General features: G+C 40.2%; 1 protein-coding gene across 6 annotated transcripts in view; it reads left to right on the top strand.

Moving 5' to 3' along the window:
- Positions 1-12,961, top strand: part of LOC143247103 (uncharacterized) — a 77,428-nt gene that overhangs the window by 55,672 nt on the left and 8,795 nt on the right. The gene's annotated exons all lie outside the window — the stretch shown is intronic.

Here is a 12,961-nt window from a genome sequence, read left to right as displayed (position 1 = left end):
TTAAAAGTATGCTAGGTCATCATTAGATATTTCAGTAATTGATGGCAAAATATTCAGTGTTCCAGAAATGCAAGGTTTATCCTTACAGAAGAAAAGCCAACAGATTTTTTTTATATGAACTCTTTCATTTGTTGTATGATGGTAGTTTCATACCACTTTTGCCTTGAATTCCTGTAGATAGACAGGCTTGGGGTGGCCCCCCAGGGTCAGTCAGCTGGTCTATTTGGGCTAGGGTCAACAAAGTACCAGTGTTGGATGTTCTCAACAGGTGTTGTGGACATTGTATCTGATGCTGATGTTTGGGTATAGTACTCACAAAACCATGGCATCACTGCAATGTCCTTGTTTGGCATTGTAGTGAGTCCACTCGTAGGGGTCCGTGGGGTCAGTGGGCACCGAAATATTCCTTTTTTTATTATGGATCCTCCAAATAAAATTTTAAATAAAATAATGAAAACACAGTCCATAGGAAAAGACCACATCTTGAAGATTTTAAGCAGCAATCTTCAACATCTGTAACACCTATTCTATCTCATTTTCTTATACTACATTCTCTTTCAGACAAACCTTTAGAGCACATGTCTCCCTTTTTTAGAATGGACTTACTGGCTCTCTAAAGTCAGTAAAGAAGCTTTGCTCTGGTGACATATTGGTGGAACATCCACATTTCAACACAGTGAACTTCTCTTGCATTCAAAGATGATTGGGGATATACCTATTCAAGTTACACACAATGCTACTTTGAATTAATCACGAGGAGTTACTGTTGAGAGGGATTTGAAGAACAGCCCAGAGTCAGAGATTCTCATTGGTTTCTCCTCCCAAGGAGTTTCTACAGTGAGGTATCTCTACTTGCAAAGATGAAATTATGATGCTTACCAGTGTCCTCATACTGACATTTACATCACCACATCCACCTGACGCCATCAAGGCAGGTTACTTTAATTGTAGGGTACAGCCATATGTTACAAACCCTTCCAGGTGTCTTCAGTGTCAGCGGTTTGGTCACCTGAAGACACCAAGTCGTGGTTTCTGGACATGTGCTCATTGTGGTAACAAGTACCACGATGCCTATGAGTGTGAAATGGGCCCTCATTGCATCAATTGCAATGACTCTCACCCATCGTACTTTTGTTCTTGCCCTAAATGGTTGGAAGAAAAAGAGGTGCAGTGTTTGAAAACGATTCAAAGCATTACTTACTGTGATGCTCAAAAGTTGCTCTCCACCACTTTACCTCAGACATATACTGTTGTACTTTGTTCCACTACTACAGTGGGAGTGCAGACGGATTTCTCTGTGCCTCCAAAAGAATCGTTCTCAGACCAAATGAAAAGTCTTTTGACCTCCATGTTTAGAAAAGTTGATGATTCAACTTCAACACCCATCTCTGTCTCTAACACACATTCCAGAAAATCCCAAGATCCACTTCCATTGGTTCCAGGTATGGGCATTTCCTCAGGTACATCTTCTTTTCTCACCTCAAGATGCAAAACTATCATTCCTTCATGTCCTCTGTTACTGGAATCCTCTTCGAACAGCAAATGCCTGCCCAGTTAATCCAGTGCAGGATCGATGGAGGTTGATAGACCTCCCTCGAATAAAGACGATGAAGAAAAAAAGACGTAATCCTACACAGAAGGGTTCTCCACCCAAATCACCTACACATAAATAAAAATTGCTACCTTGATACAGTGGAACTGTCAAGGTTTATGCTCTAATCTGGATGACATCAAAATACTGATTTCTTTCTACCATCTTTCCGTACAGCTGCTGATACAGTCACCTTTCGGTGGTTTTCTTTGTACAGAATGACAGGCTGTGTGATGGACGAGTTCATGGAGGGGTGGCACTGTTGGTTGATCAGCCCGTACTTACTCTGTCTTTGCCACTCAACACCCTTGGAGGCCATAGCCATCTGTGTTTCCTTGAGTCATACTATCATTGTTTGTTCTCTCTATCTGTCACCTATGATCAGTCAGGCCTTGATGCTGTCATTGAACAGTTGTCATCTCCCTTTTTAATCCTGGGGGAATTTAATGGACATCATCCCCTAAGGAGAAGTGATGATATTGATGGGGAGGGGTCATTCTGTAGAGTGTATGCTCTCTTATCACAACCTTTCTTTTTTCAATAGCAGTTCTTCTACTTATTTTCATACACCTAGTCAGTTCTTTACTGCTATTGATCTCTCAGTTTGCTACCCTTTACTATTCTCCCACTTTTCATAATCCACGAGGCAGTGATAATTTTGAGAGAGACTGGCCGTGGTTGATGCCACCTGACCTGTGTGCCCTAGTGGAAGCTGGATCACGCAAACTGGTCTTCTTTCATTGCTCTTGCCAAACTTTATCCTGCCATCGTCTGTAAGCCATCAATATATGACTATGTTGCAGCAGTAGGTATTCCTGAAAATACTCAAGGTATTCCTGAAACCTCAACACGTTTTCCACTATATCCTCATCCATGGTGGAATTCTGCCTGCCACATGGCAAGGAAGGTTCTAAAATAGGCCTGGGATACTTTCTGTAGATATCCCACACTCTCGAACTGCATCAATTTCCAGCAGGCCCTGTGTGCATGCTTGGTGGTAAAACATCAAAACCAGAAGGAATCTTGGATTAAGTTTACAACCAACATACCTTCTACCACCAGTTCCAAAGTCATATTGGACATGATTCAAAAGGTCAGTGGGCAGTATAATTCTGTCCCCCTCTCAATCTTGCATTCTGATGGCCAGGAATTAGCTGATAATTGGAGCATCACTGATACTCTAGGTGAAAGATTTTGCTTGGTATCTAGCACTTCTGCTTCTTCCTCCACTTTCTTAGCCGTCAAAACTAGGGCAGAGCAATCATCTCTTTCCTTTCAAACTGATTGTCTCTATGACTATAATTATCCCTTTATGCTGGTGGAACTCAAATAGGCCCTTCATTGGTCTGGCAATATACCAGTTGGACCTGATAATGTACAGTATGAAATGCTGTGACATTTATCTCATGCTTCTCTTGCTATTCTTCTGATTGTTTTTAACCAGATCTGGCAGGAGAATGTTTTTCCTGATGCCAGAAGCTATTGCCCCACCTTTCTCTAAGCCCAGAAAGGATCCCAAGATTTCTTCAAACTACTATCCAATTGCTTTGATGAGCTGTCTGTGAGTCCTTAGAGAGGATGGACAATGCTCATCTTGTTTGGTTGTTCAAATCAAAGAACCTCTCCTCACCCACCCAGTGTGGGTTCTGACAATAGCACTCCACTGTGGATCACCTGATTCGACTTAAAACATCAATCAGAAAAGCCTTTCTCAAAGGACAACATCTTGTATCAGTATTCTTTGACATTGAGAAGGCTTATGATTTAACATGCAGGTATGGCATCTTGCAAGACCTCCATATATGGGTTACGTGCCCATTTGCCCATTTTTATTAAAAAATTTTTTATGGACAGGAAATTCCAAGTTTGTGTGGGTTCAACACTTTCCCATTCTTTTCTACAGGAACTTGGAGTCCCTCAGGGCTGTGTTTTGAATGTGACACTTTTCAGAATAAATGCCATCTCTGAACAACTCTCTCTTACTGTTGCAAATGGACTCTATGTTAACGACTTTCACATCTCATATCATATGCCGAGCATAAGGTATATTGAGTGGCAGCTACAGACTGTTTTCAGTTGCTTACTGAATTATTCATATGCACTTTTACTGCCAATGGAGTATTCATCCCGATCCTGAACTCCGTATTGGTGAAGTTGTGCTGCCTGCAGTCCCCGAGACCTAGTTCTTGGGACTTATCATTGACTGTAAGCTGACCTTTATACCACACATCAAGCAGCTATGGGTCAAATGTACAAGAGCACCGAACATCCTCCTTGTCTTCTCTTCCACCACTTGGGAAGTGGATTGATGATCTTTCCTAAAGATATATCGTGCTCTTATTTGATCGAAACTTGACTATGGATCACTGGTTTATGACTTTGCCAGACCCTTGGTCTTAAAAATGTTGGACCCCATTCATCATCAAGGACTACAGCTCTGCACTGGGGCTTTGTGCACTTTCCCAGTTCAGAGCTTATACATAGAGTCTTGTGAACCTTCTTTGCACCTCAGCTGTTTGTAACTGTCTTTAGTATATGCTTCAAAACTTCATTCCTTACCAAAGCATCCCACCTGGGATTGTGTTTTCTTTCCTTGGTGGGCCATAATTTTTCAGAACAGACGATCTGCCATTGCTCCGTTTTGCCTTCGTATCCAGGCACAGTTGGATGAATTGGGTCTGTCCTTGGGTAATATTGCTGTATTGACTGGTCAGCGCATCCCACTATGGCTCATTACAGTCTCCAAATGTGACCTATCTTTAAGTCATCCTAAGAAAGGAGACACTCCTGATTGAAAATTCTATCTGCTATTTGCGGAACATCTTTCGAACCATCCTTTCATTCCTATTTATACAGATGGTTTGAAATCAGGTGACTATGTGGTTTCTGCCATTGTTGGTTTTGGTTTGGTGGTTGTGCGCAGAATCCACTCTACAGCTTCTGTGTTCAGTGCTGACCTGTACGCCATTTCTCTTGCCTTGGATCACATAGAAGCTAAGCAGTACTATAACTGCACTATTTATACTGACTCACTTAGTTTTCTTCTAGCTCTGCAATCGCTTCATGTTTGTTCACACCATGTTTTTGCCGATATTCAAAACCAACTGCCCCATTTCTCTTTAACATCTACTTCTATCCAGTTTTTCTTAATACCGTGGCACGTTGGTATTCGCGGAAACGAGCTCACCGACACCACAGCTAAATTTATCTGCTCTGGCACTGTTACCGCTGTGCCTGTTCCATACATGGACTATGGTCCTGTATTCAAGGTTTGGCTCCATGCTAGTTGGCAGTCAACTTGGAGTGAGCAATGTGAAAACAAGTTTTTCTAAATAAAATCCTATATTGGACTTTGACTGTCACTTCTGTATGGATCTGAAAGATGAAGTTGTTCTAACTAGACTATACATTGGTCACAGTTTTTAACTCATTATTTTCTTTTATCTGGAACTGATGCACCAGTGTGTAGTCTGTGCAACACTCGGGTCACAATAAGCCACATTTTACTTTCTTGCTGTTGTTACGACTCTCAATGACGGCACCATTGTAAACATGTTCTCTCCCAAGGTTTGTCCATAACATTAGACTGTGCAATTGGTGACGGTGACACTGTCCACCTTGGTAATGGTTTTAGTTTTTTAAAGGTCATTAATCTTTTTAATGGCATTTAAGTTTTTTAATTTATACATTAGACCTTTTTTAATGTGATTCCATTTTAAGAATCAAAGTCCATCTAGTTTGATTTGAAATTAGAAAATGGCCATGACATCAAATAACTTGAAATCAGGACTGGAAAGGCCAACTTCAGATGACTAACGCTGCTGTTTGAACTACCCGTTAGTCATCCTGGCGAGTTATTATTAAAATTTTGCTACAAGTATTTTAAAACTTTTATTACTTTACTTTTTGAAAATGGCCATAACATCAAATAACTCAGAACCAGAACTGGAAACCCCAACTTCAAGTGACTGACAGTGGTTTTTATACGTACCTGTTAGTCTTCCTGATGAGTTATGATAATTACCATTATACTGCAGAAAGTCCTTTACAACTTCTATTACTGTAGCTTTAACATTGTAGACAAGATGTAAACATTAGTTTTATGCTATTTGTTTTTGTTTTACCTTAATTTCCTTTTATGAATTTTACTAAATTTATTTTAATTTTAACTTTTTGCTGGTTGATTAGTACAGATAGCCTAGCTGCTTTGTGCCATAAAACACTAAATCAACCAACCAACTAACAAGACACAAGACCTGTGTGCCATAGTGAAAGTTGAACTAGGCCAACTGGTCTTCATTCACCACTTTCATGAAATTTGGTTCTGCCTTCTATTGACAACTGTGTTGGAGCAGCAAATGACAGTATAGTGTAGGCAGCTTCTTGTTCTATTCCTTTGACCTTGATACATTTTCTCTGGTGTCCTCAATCATAGTAGATTACTGCCTGCTAGGAGAAATGGAAGGGTTAAAAATGGCCTGGAAGACCTTCAAAGGTATATCATATTTTTCAAAGTGCATTATATATCAGTAGGAATTTTGAACATAGTTTACCTCCAGCATCTCTAGTTTTGTGAGGCAAGATTTGGAAGGTTGGTGGGTTGTACATCTTCCAACCACTTTTGATGTTGCTCTCCAATGTTGAGGAAGTTGTCAAAGTACTTGATTTCTAATGCTCTTGGGGAGAGTTATTTTTATCTTTGCAGCTTTTCTGCCTTTTCCCCATCCTTTTTGGCCACCAATTATTGGTCCAAAAGATCATCTCTTTCTGTTCAGAAGGCTAGTCTCTCTGACTATAGTTGCCCTTTCACCATGGCAGAACTGATGATTGCTTTTCATTGGTCCAGCAGTACATCATTTGGACCTGATAATATTGATTATGAAGTAGAGCACCAATATTTTCCTGCCTCTATCCTTTCAACTGGATTTAACAAGACATTTTTCCTGATGCTTGACACTAGGCTATTATACTACCCTTTTCTAAGCCTGGGAATGATCCCAAAATGTGAACAAACTATTGACCTATTGTTTTTGTGTGAAGTTTTGGAGAATATGGTCAGTGCCAATCTCATTTTGTTCTTAGAATCAAACAACCTCCTTTCACTCATCCAGTGTGGGTTCCAATGATAGAATTTACCACAGACCACCAGATTCAACTTGAAATGCCAATCAGGGAACCTTTCTCAAGAGAGAACATTTAGTTTTAATCTTCTTTGATCTTGAGAAAACTTAGAGCATGACATGGAGGTATGGAATTTTTTCACAACCTCCACTCGTACCACTTGCATGGTCAGTTGCCCGTTTTTGTGCAGAATGTTTTACTGAACTTGGAGTCCCTCAGGTTTGTGTCTTAAGTGTCATTATTCATCAGCCTCCTCTGATTGTTGCAAACATTCTATATATTAGCAACTTATTGGAAACTTGGATGTCATAGAATGTGAGGTTTATTGAGCTGTAGCTTCAGACTGCTGTTAATTGTCTTGTTCATTAGACAGTCACACACAGTTTTTTCCATCTCTCTTCTTTAAAACTGTTTGCATGCACTTTGCCAACAGCAAGGATTGCATCCTGAACCCAAGCTTCAGCTAATTGATACTGTTCTATCCTTGGTACCTGAAATGAAGGTCTTGGGTATTATTTTTAATTTCAAGCTGAATTTTATTCCATGTATTGAGGAGCAGCTCGATGTTATGTGCTAAAGATTTTTTATGTTCTCATAAGATCAAAATTTGATTACGAGTCTCATGTACTGTTTAGCCAGGACTCTGGCACTTACTATGCTGGACCCTGTTTGCCATGAGGGGCTCAGGTGCATTCTGCACTTCTCCAGTCTAGAGTTTGTGCACTGAATCCCCTGAACCACCTCTTTATCTTCATTTGAAACTTTTCCTGTAGCACGCTGCTAAACTAAGTTTCTTGTGACAGCACCCCAACTGGAGTTATGGTTTCCATACTTGGTGGGCTATTTTATTCAGTTAAGGACAGTACATTATTTCACCTTTTCGCATCTATATCCAAGCATACATGACCAACTTACGTTGGGCACTGAACAGTGTTTTTGAGTAATGTGTTTGGCCCAATCCATCGTGGCATGTTATCATTTCTTGTACAATTAGACATATAATATTCCAGAGTGGATGTACTGCCTTCTCTTTGCTGACTATCTCTCCATAGCTATTTATATGAATGGGTTTGAGGTCAGATGCTTCTGGGCTATGCTATGTTTGTGGGTATACACAGACTTCCCTTTACAGTTTTTGTTTTCAATACTGAGTTGTATGCCATCTCTCTTGTCCTTGTGTTATGTAGCATGTAACCATTATTTCTACTCTACTGTTTAACACCGACTGTTAGCTGTCTACAAGCTCTGGAATCACTTCACATAACTTCTCACCATGTTCTTCTTGTACATTTTGCACCACCTGGCCCAGTTTTCTTCGTCATATCATAGTATCTGGTGTTTTGGGATACCAGCCCACATTGGCAATTGGAAAAATCTAGCTTGCCATTACACTAGCTAAATTTATCTGCTTTGGTGCCATTATGACTAGGTTTGTTTCGTATATGGACTATGGTCCTGTGACCAAGGCTTAACTTCTCACCAGTTTGCAGTGTATTTGGGGTGAAAAAGTTTCAACAAGCTTTTCCAGATCATACCCACTTTGGCCATCTACTTTCTTTTTTCTCCCAGCCCATTCCCTTGCTGTGATTTCCCTAGATAGTAGACAGGGACAGCAGGAATCTAGTTAATCCATTCATGTGTGTAACTAATTAGATGATGAGGCATTTGACTATCAATATTTCAAATTACCCAATTTTAGATCCTGGGTTGACGAAACTGAGAGATGCTGGATATTTGACATGAATGGGAATGTGATATGGGGAGACTTCTGATGGAGGTGACAGTTCCTACCAATTGAGATGTTCTTCATTATTTGCCTTCCATAGGATGTCCAGCATGTAGAGGATTGTTTACCTACCTAAAAATTCCTCAAAATATTTGGACTTGATGTTTAGATCTGCTAGGACTTCTCTGTTCTCAGACAGCCAGACACCAATTGGGAGACCATGAAATACAACAGAAGATGCACCTGTTTCTTTTATTTGATGTGCTAGATTGTCAAGTCTTAAGTTCGTAGTGGACTGTCACGTCAATGACCACTGCTTTATTATCACAGTGGAAGATCAGATTTGGTCACTGATGTTCTCAGCTTTCTCTCTCAAAAGTGGATTCTTGAGGAATCCCTTTTAGGAGGCCTTTTTTACCAAATGGTCACAGATCTTATTGTGACGATGTATTTTCAATTACTTCAGTTTAGGACATTGACATAGGGTCTCTCTCATGACTGTACAGCTTCGACATTTGGCAGATTCCTTATTCTTAGTGAAGTTGACTCTGCTGAGGGCCTCCTTTGTAGGGTATACATTTGCCATTAGAGCCAGATGCTTCACCTCTTGGTTGACTTTCATACTAACTGGCTTAAGTAACCAGTGGTTGGCAGATCTTGAGCTTTTGAAAAGCTCTACACCATGCTCTTGCAGGGTTAGCCTTTCCCAGTTTTTTCTTTCCATACCTCTCCAATTAAAATTGCATGTTCCTGGTCAATGTTTAGGCTTAGGGATTGGAAGTCTGACTTTGATGGCAATACTTTTGATGGCTCCCAACAAACCATCTTCTGCCAAGTAAGATATTGCTTTGTCAGATGAGTAAATGAATCTCAAATATGTCTTGATCTTTAAGGTTGGAATAGGCAACTCCAGCTTCATAATTGCTAGACACCTGTCATGATGAAATGAGTAAAGCAAACCATCAGCTATGCAGGCCGGTAAGTGACATCAGCTTTTCTCATTAAACTGTCCAGTTCTTTTAACATTTTAAAATTCGTTTTGCCCAATTCAAGTTAGTAGAAAAGCCTGGGGACAGCAAATTTACATATCAACCTTCTGTCATGATTTGAGGAGAGTGTTGGAAATATTGTTTATCCACTTCTCAAGTGTTGGTTTTACAGGTTCAATGCAAACCCATGTCCATGGACAAACATTTTCTCCAAGACATCAGTATGACTGTTTGGGTCTGATCATTGGGAGTGTTTCACCGTTGGCTTACCATGGAAGGCAATCATTAACGGTGATGGTCTTATTAGACCCTCTAATCAGCATTCCAGCACTCATAGAGATGTTCAGACTAAGACCATTACCCAAACAGTATTCATCCACTATATTTAACATTGCTTGGAGGATGTCTAGGTCTTTAGCCAGTGCTGCCATATCATTGGCATATGCTAGGGTTGAGACTGGTTCCAGTTTTTTACCCAGCAGTATTCCTCAGCCTTGCTCTTCTAGCTTCCACAAAACAGGGTCCAAGACAATATTAAACAGTATAGGAGACATTCGGCCCTCTTGTTTGATACCTTTGAGTGGATTGGTATTTTAAATACCTGCTCGAAAGGTTGTCTTACTTCCATTATACATGTTCTCCTACAATCTGAATGAAGTGTGGATGAACCTTTAATCTGGCAAGGCAGGCTAATAGGTGTTTGTGGCTAACCATGTCAAAAGGTTTACACAGGTCTAAGAAAGCCATAGCCAGAGTCCCATGTCATTTGGCCTTCTTCATAATAGACAGAAGCAGGAAGATGTTATTTTTACATCCAGCCTGAGGAATAAATCTGCAATTTATCTACACTGCCTGCTTGTAGTGGTGTGCCATAGTCCTGGAATATAGCCAAAGCACAGTGGACAAAATTGTGATAGGCCTTCAGTTTTTGACATCATGCAGATTAATCTTTCCTTCTGGAATGAGCACCAACTTATTGACTTTCACGCATTTTGGAATTTCACCTGTAAATTGTCAGGGATTGAACACATTTGTCAAGGAAACATCTATACCATACTTGAGACATTTGAGTAGGAATAGAAGAGCAATGTTATCAGGACCTGCAGCCCCTATCTTCAAACCTTGAAGTGCTGCCCTCATTTTCTCTGGTGTTATGAGTTCCAGAATATTGTATACCCTGGGTGGTAGTGGGCATCTGTCAAAATTGATGTTATCATGAGCAACATCATTTCCTGATCATAGTGGTCTTTTACCTGATCTTTACTGAAACTACATTGGACAGCATCCTCAGCTAGACATTTATGTTTGAAGACAAACATTTTCTGGAACCTTTTAAAATGTTCCACTTGGTGGAGACATTTCTTGTATGGTCTTTGGGCAGGTTTTGGGTTTTAATTGTCTGCTTCAAAGTTCTTTCATTGTTCCAAGATGCTTTTGAATGGGAAATCTTGTCAACCCATTGTTTGGTCACAATTCCAACCTTCTGTCATGTTAGTTCATTGAGCCCCTTCTGATCTCTCACTAGATTGAGGTATGAACAGAATTTAGAACTTTGTTCAGGGAGAAGTATTTCTTCCCAGTTTATTTCCTCAAACTGTATGATATCAACAGGATTTCCACAACTCATGATGTTATTTCAATCAACTTGGACAGGTGGTTGTACATTATTGAGGTCACAGCACTTATCCGAAACTTGCTTAGGAGTCTTTGTAGGTAGATGTCCTGCACAGAGAACATTGATATTTTTATGGTCCAAGTATACTACTTCCACATCCCAGAGGGTTCATATTTCTTCCTCAGACCATACTACCTGGCGGGGGTGCTCAAGCAGCACCATGACTCCTTGAGATTCATTCGGCATTTCTGATGGTGGAATGCGGATGTCCCTTATGTTGAGAAAAGCCCAACCTAGTCTTAAATTTCATTTCATAGATCTCGCAGATGAAGCTGTTAGAATCTGTAGTGAAAGTGAAAGTTCACCAATAGGGACATTTTGGAGCATGACAAGTGACAGTGGGATAGTTGCTATCATCTTTACCACAGAATTTACATTATGCTTGTGCCAACGAGTTGTGTTGGTTTGCAAGGTGGGCTGCAAACTTGGAAAAAGCCATAAACTCATGGATACAAGTCATGTGCTATTTTTCTTAAGGGTAGGTTAACAAACACTGCTGTGCCTATCTGTTCTGTGGTAATGCCTATTCCTTCTTGTGATTCGTAATTGCCATCTAGTGTAGTAATATGGCTCTCATTTTTCTTGCTAGGAGAGATTATATAACTTGAGCCATCCATCTGTGTGGTTCAGCAACTGTTACTAATTGGGTAGGTACCATCCACCATAGTGGTGTGGTCAACACCACCCTTGCAAGGCGAGGTAATGTAACTTATGCCATTCACCTGAGTGGTAGCAATGTCAGCTGCACCAGTTTCACCTAGGATATGTGAATAGGTGTTGGAATAGGTATCTATCAATACCTCTATTCCTGATGTTAGACTATCCTTTCATTCGTTGCAGGGGAGTTGCTCAGAAGCTACCATGCCCGATCGGTGCCAACTACCTCAGGTTTTGCCACCACCCTGGCACTCCATGGATGCCAAACTATGGCTTTTATCTATTAAAACTTTCCATATTTTTAAAATGACCTGCTCCGATATAGGGTAGGCCAGGTCCCTAAAAAATGCTACTACAAGATAGGTTTTGCAATCTCTTCCCAGGTACCTAAATAGCTAATGAGTTTGGTATGTCCTCATCATGGTTTAAATGGTTACTGTCACTCGTCTGGGGTTTGCTTCCCCTGCCTTTGGACACATAGTGGATGGTGAATTCACCACCTGGGTTTTTAGTGTTCTCCTTCATATAATGAGGTTTAGCTGTCCTGTATCCAGCCATACCATGAAGAGGTACCTCCTGAGGAGAATACTCCGCAATGTTCTGTAAGCTTAAGAGAGTTTTAATGCCCCTTAAGAGAGTCATAGTAGTTACTTCCACAGTTTACCCATGCTTGGTTGAATTTCTTCTCTTCAACATTCAGAGCACTGGGAAGTTGTTTTAACAAAGCAAGTTGGTCACAACTTTTGAACCCATTGTTTTCTTTTGTCCAGTGCTTATGCACCAGTGTGTGGCCTTTGTGATATTCATGTCATAATAGCCCACATTTTACTGTAATGCATCATTACAACCATGAGTGGTGGCACCATTGTAGACGTGTTTACATTCAGAATTTACCATTGAATTTGGACAATGTCATTGGAGACAGTAACACCATCTGTCTTGACTGTTTTTAGCTTTTTATGGGCCATTAGCCTTTCTAATTTTATTTAGGTTGTACCTTTTAATGGGATTTTAACACTTACCATTTTTACATTGTTGCTGTGTTTTTGTTTTTTACCATTTTCATGGAATTATTTTGCTTCAAAAAAAATGAAACATCCCCCCTTCCCCCAACTGATGGTGCAGATAGCCTCATTGATTTGCAGGATTGTTCCAGCTATTTACTTGTACTTTATTGCACCTAATATATACATATCTTGTAA

The sequence above is a fragment of the Tachypleus tridentatus genome, chromosome 3, assembly GCF_004210375.1.
Source record: "Tachypleus tridentatus isolate NWPU-2018 chromosome 3, ASM421037v1, whole genome shotgun sequence".
Lineage (NCBI taxonomy): Eukaryota > Metazoa > Arthropoda > Merostomata > Xiphosura > Limulidae > Tachypleus > Tachypleus tridentatus.
Note: the sequence above shows the minus strand (reverse complement) of the source record. Positions and strands in the feature narration are given on the sequence as shown.